The sequence below is a fragment of the Crocuta crocuta genome, unplaced genomic scaffold (assembly GCF_008692635.1).
Source record: "Crocuta crocuta isolate KB4526 unplaced genomic scaffold, BGI_CrCroc_1.0 scaffold48, whole genome shotgun sequence".
Lineage (NCBI taxonomy): Eukaryota > Metazoa > Chordata > Mammalia > Carnivora > Hyaenidae > Crocuta > Crocuta crocuta.
Genome location: NW_027533089.1, coordinates 14,528,966 through 14,536,128, shown reverse-complemented (window position 1 = coordinate 14,536,128; position 7,163 = coordinate 14,528,966).

Here is a 7,163-nt window from a genome sequence, read left to right as displayed (position 1 = left end):
CGATGCTCTGTCTGATGGTGAACAAGATTCCTCTTGAATTGGAAGTCAAAGTTCAACCCTGAATGCGTGCTAGGCTGGCTCCTCCTGAGTGACAGAATCACGCAGCCCTCCTTCCTTAACTCCCATGTGCTCATTCCCCAGCCTGTAAAGGGAAGATAACACTTGCTCCAACTTGCCTTTCAGGGGGTGATGGGAAGATAAACTCGAGAATGTCTACAAAGTCCTCCGAATTCTTGAGATGAAAGGCGATGTAAATAGAACACAGTCTTATTATGATTAAACTTGAATGCAGCAGCTCTCAGGCCAATAAAGGGAGCACAGCCTGGCTGGAAGGTAGGTTTGCAGGATTGTCCCCTAAAATCATTGCCCCCGTGAGCTCACCATCAGGCAGCCTCACCTTAGAAGTGCCCATCCCTTCTGCTTATTCAATTCAGTTTTTATTTTCAAGAGGCCAGTTACACAGTTAGGTTTTTGCCCTTCACATTCTTCAGATTTGGGGGCAAGTTTTAGAAAACACATCCGTACAAACAAACATGGGTCACCTAGTAGATGACCTGACTCCTGCAACGGCCTGGGGGCTAGATCAGTACCTAGATATTTAGATATCAATTTTACTCTGAAAGCAATATTCTTGACCCTCTGCATGTTTGTCTGTGGCCTGATACACACTCAAGCATCACCCATTTTCAAAACAACAAGCTACACAGTTTCCCTTTTCATGACAGAATTGGAACTACCAGATTTCTCAGCAAAAGCAAAACAAAACCGCTGTAGAAAAACACCACCTTTTCCTTCCCAAATTAATTCTTTCTTTTTATGCTCCTAACTCCATAAAAATGTGGTTTAGCTTTTGAAGTTTTTATTAATATTTATAATGCCCGTTTGGTGCCCTTGAACGTCATAGAAACAGAGCCCTGATATAAATACCTACCTTCTAGGTGGTAGTATACCCAAGCCTGACCATAAACTTTAATGTTTATATATATATATATTTGGCTTTGCTTTGTTTCTCCTGTCTCTGTAGAAGATTTAAAAAAATACTTTTTAAGATGCAAATTTTAATAGCTTATGCTTTATTTTCAAAAGTAGTGCATGCCTGTAAAAAAAAAAATACTGATGTACATATAGAAACAAAGGAAAAAGTCCCCCATTCCTGACCCATTTCTAAAATTCCAGTGCCAAAAGTAAACCAGGTAGTTTAAATCCTTTTAAATTAGGGTCCTCTTAGTTTGAGAGATTGAAATCATCTCTTTTTTTTAATGTTTACTTATTTTTTGGGGGGGAGGGGCAGAAAGAATCCCAAGCAGGCTGTATACCATCAGCACAGAGCCCGACACGGGGCTCGAACTTACAAACTGTAAGATCATGACCTGAGCCAAAGTCAAGAGAGCTTAACCCATTGGGCCACCCAGACATCCCGAGAGATTGAAATGGTCTTAAGAAGCTGGTAATCAGTCATATTTCCCTCTTTTGTTTCTGAATTCAAGTGTAAAAAAAATTGTAGAAACTTTGAAAATATACAGTATACCGTAAGAGATTAAAATCTCTCATTAAATCCATGCCCCCCAAATTACACATTTTAAACATTTTAGTGTATTTCTTGCAGAATTTTCCCCTGTAAACAGGAATAAACAATGGTACCCCACTCCCCTAACAATTTTCTGAAGTCAAGGAACAGTCTCCACAAAAATCATATTTTTGAAGGGCTGTCAAATATTCTTCTGCAATTGCTTCATCTTAATCGTTTCCAGATAATAAACTGGGGGAGATGGAGACTGCTTACCCCTCACCTCATGTTTCCATGGTCAGGGTGGGGTGGGGAGAGGTCCCCCGCTATTGACCAGAGGAAGACATGCAGGCAGAACACTTGTGTGGTCTCCTGTCTGGATCCCAAGCTGGAGCGATTTTCCTGGCAGGTGGCAAAATGAAGGCATCACTTCAGTCATTCTCTGCCACTGTCCTGGGAAGTCCCGAGAATGGAGGTTCAGCTCCTTCATCTCCTTGAACAACCGATCTCCAGGATGTAGCCAGCTTCTGTGTCTCTTATTGTGTAAATAAGGCTCACAGATTTGGGCATGTTTTTGCAAATGTTGGATTAAGCAGGGGTATTTAATTCTGAAGGAAAAGTGGTAGGTTGAGCTGGGTCGCTCCTCTGGTTTAATCAAGCATTAAGATTACATACAGATGCTCATCTGTTTGCTTCTTGTGTTTGTCTCTCACCGCATTACAAACACTTGGGAGAGATGGTGAATCGAGAGAAAAAGTGCAATTGATTAAACCCCAAATGGTATTATGATAGTTAACATTTATTTAGTACTAACTCTGTGCCAGCCTGCATTTTTTTTCATAAGGCTTTCCCAATAATCCCATGGGATGGTGTTATGATTATTCCCATTTTATGGATGATAAAACTGAGGCATGGTGACTCCTCTAGCAGAGGTTTGCTCCCATGCACCTAACTGCTTTATTGTATCATTTTTCATCTATTCTGGACCATAATTAACATGTGAACTTTTTGACTATAAATTGTATCTTGAACTTGTACACTACCCAAATGCTCTCTCTCATTATTGAATATATGTCTGTCATTTCTTTTATTTTATTGTAGTTATTGAATACCTTTTAATACTACTTACAGTGACTTTTTGGTATATAGATTCCTATTTTATGCAGCTAAATCTATTCTTATTTTTCTTCATAACTTTTCCATCTTGGTTTTTCTGCTTTTGTCCTTGCCTACCTCAGTAGATTTTCATCTATATTTTACTCCGAATTCCTATGGTTTTAATATTATAACTTTACCTCTAGAAATTATTTGGTATAATAAAGTCACTCAAAATGTTTTTTTCTGCCTTAAAAAACCCAAAAAACAGTTGGCTCAGTCCCATCCTTTCTCCAGTGATTTATGATGCGTATACCTGGTTTTGGGCTCTGTTTTTCTCCATTGCACTCTATACTTTTATATTCTGTAATTCCAGTCTGTTTTTGTTTGCTTGTGGATGTTTTTGCTGCAGCTTTATGGTATATTTTAATAATTAGAAGGATAAGTTCCTCCTCATTACCCTTACTTTTAGAAACTTGTTTGTTATTATCACATGATATTCTTCTACATATATTTAGAAATTCCCTTATCAAGCCTCTACCTTAAAATCTTACTGAGAATTTAATTATAATATTTGCAACTCAACTTGGAAATATTTAGTATCTCTGTAAAATTCCTTTTTCCACCTAGAAACATGGAATTTATTTATTTTTAATTTTTTCTTTTGAGTGCCTCAAAAGTGCCAAATTTATCTTTTTTTAATTAAAAAATGCTTATTTGTTTATTTTTGAGATAGAGAGAGACGGGGGAAAAGTGGGGAGGAGCAGAGAGAGACACACAGAATCCAAAGCAGGCTCTAGGCTCTGAGCTGTCAGCACATAGCTTGATGTGGGGTTTGAACTCACAAACTGTGGGATCATGACCTGAGCTGACATCAGACGCTTAACCAACTGAGCCACTCAGGCGTCCCAGAAGTGCCAAATTTATCTTTATGTAAGTGACATACTTTTTTGTTCAGGTTATTTTTATTATTTTAGTTTTTTTGAGGCTACTGGGAATGGAATCTTACATAAATAATGATTATAATTTAACATCGATTAAAATAACTTGTTATTGCTGGCATATAGACATTTTAAAAATACTTATTTTGCTTGTGGCTTCTTTATTAAACTCATTATTTTTGAAGTTTTTCCTCCCATCCTCTTGAGTTGTCTATACATAAACATGTCATTTAAAGTAATGATAATTTTTGGCACTTACAGTTCTTATGTGTTTCATTTTTATTTCATTGACTGGAGCTTCTGAAATACTGTTAAATAATAACACTTATAATGGGCATCCTTATTTTGTTTCTGGCTTTAATGGGAATCCTATAAGATTTCACTGTAAAATATAGTGTCATTCATTGCTTTAGGAATAGACATTTAATAGATTTAAACAGATTTTAGTAGTTTTTGATATATAGATTTAAATTAGACCTTGAAAGAAGTGATGTTTTTATTTCTAAATGTTTTCTTTTTAACAACTAAGACTAGATACTGAATTTTATTATCCTGCTTTTTGTTCTATTTATATTTTCAAACATTAAACCATCCTTGCATTTTTGGAATAATATCTACTTAAAGATGTGTTGGGGGCAGTTCTTCATGGGTTTGTCACATTTCTGCACATCTTGTAAGCAGAGGCACAAACTGTTCTTTGTTTCAAAGTATATTTTCTAGGCTAGAGATGGCTTTCCTCCAGGACAAAGGTCAGCTTTGCTTATAGCCTTGAAGATGTAGTGTCTCCCCCTGGGGCAAACAGTAGGCAGGCTTACTGTCCACCGCAACAAAGATAATGTCTCCCTTTGGCATAATAGACACATGGTTATTGCCCACTTTTAAAGATCCAAGTTTCTTAAGCTCAGGGATGTTCTCCTGTAACGCGCCCACTGACTGTGTGGACACCTACTGGGCCCACATTGCATCGCCCCCCTGAGAATGCGGCGGGCACTGACATTCCTACAGATTCTCAGGCTGCTTCTTGTGTAATAAAATCCTTTGTCTCTGACCCCAAAGTCTAATTTTCTTGCCACACGAACCTATAGCAGACTAACTTGTCAGCTTGCAAGCAGCGTAGAGGCTCCAGCCCTTCACATTCTTACTGTTTAATGGAGAGACTCCATCTTCTAGAAGTTTACTTACGAACTGACACCTATACTCAGAAGTAGTATTCATTTGTAATTGTTTCCCTATGCTATCTTTATTAGGTTCTTATGACTTTGCTGACTGTAAAAGGAATTTGAACATTTTCTATCTCTCTGTACCAAAATGGGATCTATCACGTGCAGATTAAAACTTGCAAAGGCTGGTGACATCGTTTTGACTGAGAAACCTTATTGGAATTAACCTCTTTTTCAACCTGTTTATTCAGTTTACTCCTTCTTATTAATTTTAGCCGTTTGTATTTTCCCAGAAATCGGTGAATTTTGAAAATTTAACAGTATACGGTATTGTTTAATTTTGAAGTATCCCACATCCATAGTTATATCTCATTTCTCAGTTCATGTGTTGTTTTAAGCCCTTTCTCCTTTTGACTTTTTTTCTAGACTTGCCAGACATCCCAGACTGTTTTGTTTTTAATGTTGGCTTTCATTACTCTTTGCTTTTATTTTTGTTATTTATTTTCTTCTGCTTTCAAGAGATATGTTTTGTTTTCTAACTTCTTAAGTTTAGTAGCTAAACTTAATTATTTTATTTGTGTTACTTCCGATCTACTAAAGCAAGCATAGAAATCTGCTCTTTCCTCTGAAGAGTGTCAGCTCCATCTTATAAGACTTGATATGTAATGTTACATAGTTATCATTTTCTACATAATTTATAATCACATTTTTAATCTTTTCTTTGATTCAAGAGTTACTTATGCACATGATTTCTAATTTACAAGTAAATAGTTCCTTTTTAAAAACTCTTGTTACATTTTCTAGATTGTTTCTTTACAGTTATAGAATGTAGGCTGCATACTTTTCCTTTATAGGTTTTATCAATGTTTTATTTGTCTTCAATTACATGATTAACTTATAAAAATATTCCTCAGATGTTTTAAAATTATATTAACTCATGGATGGACATAAACTTTAAATTATAACAATTACATCAACTAACAGTTATTAGTTGAATCTTTATATTAGGCCTACTTGATTTATTAAAGAAGGAAAAGAGTTCCAACATCTCAGTGGTGTGTATTTCTGTTTCTCCCCGGAAATTAAAGAGTTGTGTGCTGATACAGTCTAATGGCAGTTGCTGGGTACATAATGGTTCCTACTCTCCTTTTGTTGAGAAGTCTATCTTTTTTAAGTACTCTAAATTTACAATCTTTATTTTTATCCAGTGCCTCTTTGTCTTTTTTTATGTGTGTATGTATGCTACTAATTTTTTTATTTACACAAACCTGGTAGATCTTTACTTAGTTTTTTCACTTTTAATTCAAATGTCCATTTTTAATCTAGCATTTGGTTGAATTTTGTTTCTTAACCCAAACTGAGAGTCTTGAGCTTTTAATAAAGAACTTTAATTTGTTTATATTTATTTTCATAACTGAAGTTTCACTTTTATTTTTTCATCTTGTTTTATGCTTTTTCTTTCCCTGCTTCTTTGCTGCTTCTTTTTTCTTTTGCTTGATATATAGATTAGGTTTAATTTGCTCTTTTCCCTCTTTTGATTAGAATGTTTACCTGTTTTTCCTTAAAATTTTAATTAAGTTTAATCCTGTATTGCTTTAATCATGCCAAGAATGACACAATCTACTGAACTTTTACTTTGTTAGATAATGAAATTAGCATGAATCAACCATTTTCTTGTTATCAGGAAAAAATAATTTTACTTTGAAGTACTAACCATGGGACAGCTTTGAGACCTTTGCTTAATTTTTAGAGCTGGTCGTGTTGCTAAATTACAGACAATGTTGCTAGGGAATCTTAGATCTCTTATATTGTCTAGACCAAAAGTATAACCAAGTATATTTTTTATTATTATACCACAGATCCCTATGTTTTCATGGAACCCTGTAGGCCATTGGTCACCTATAGAGGACCCACAGTTTATCAATGAAGGATTTTCTTTTTATATATAGTACTCAATAAATACCTGATGAAATAGTCTAGATTTGAAGATATTGAAGATAAATATGGCCTGATTCCTATAATTTCTGAAGCTTTTAGAGGAGGGTGTTAGGATGTTTTTAAAGACTATATTGTCTTTATCCAGCTCCCCATTTCCTCACACACCTCTTTCTGCCAAGGAGGTTAGTGTGCTTCGCAAGCTGTAGTGAAATAATTGTCAAACATTCTGTAGACAGTTTTAGCTCCATTTTGAAGAAACACTCCTAAAAGAATTTATCAAGATCACACTCAAACTATTTCTAAATTAGCAAATGATCCACACACAATTTGCCTGCTGGCTTGCATGATACTTACATTTTAGAAATGGTAACACCAGACGTGTGTCTACATGTCCTTCAGCCCTTTCCATACAGTGTCACTGGCCCTTGGGTGAATATTTGTGGTTACTTTGATGGCCTGAATGTATTTATGCTTTAAAAATGACCCGTTCTTTTCTGGCTGGCTAGTGGCGTCCTTTCCAAC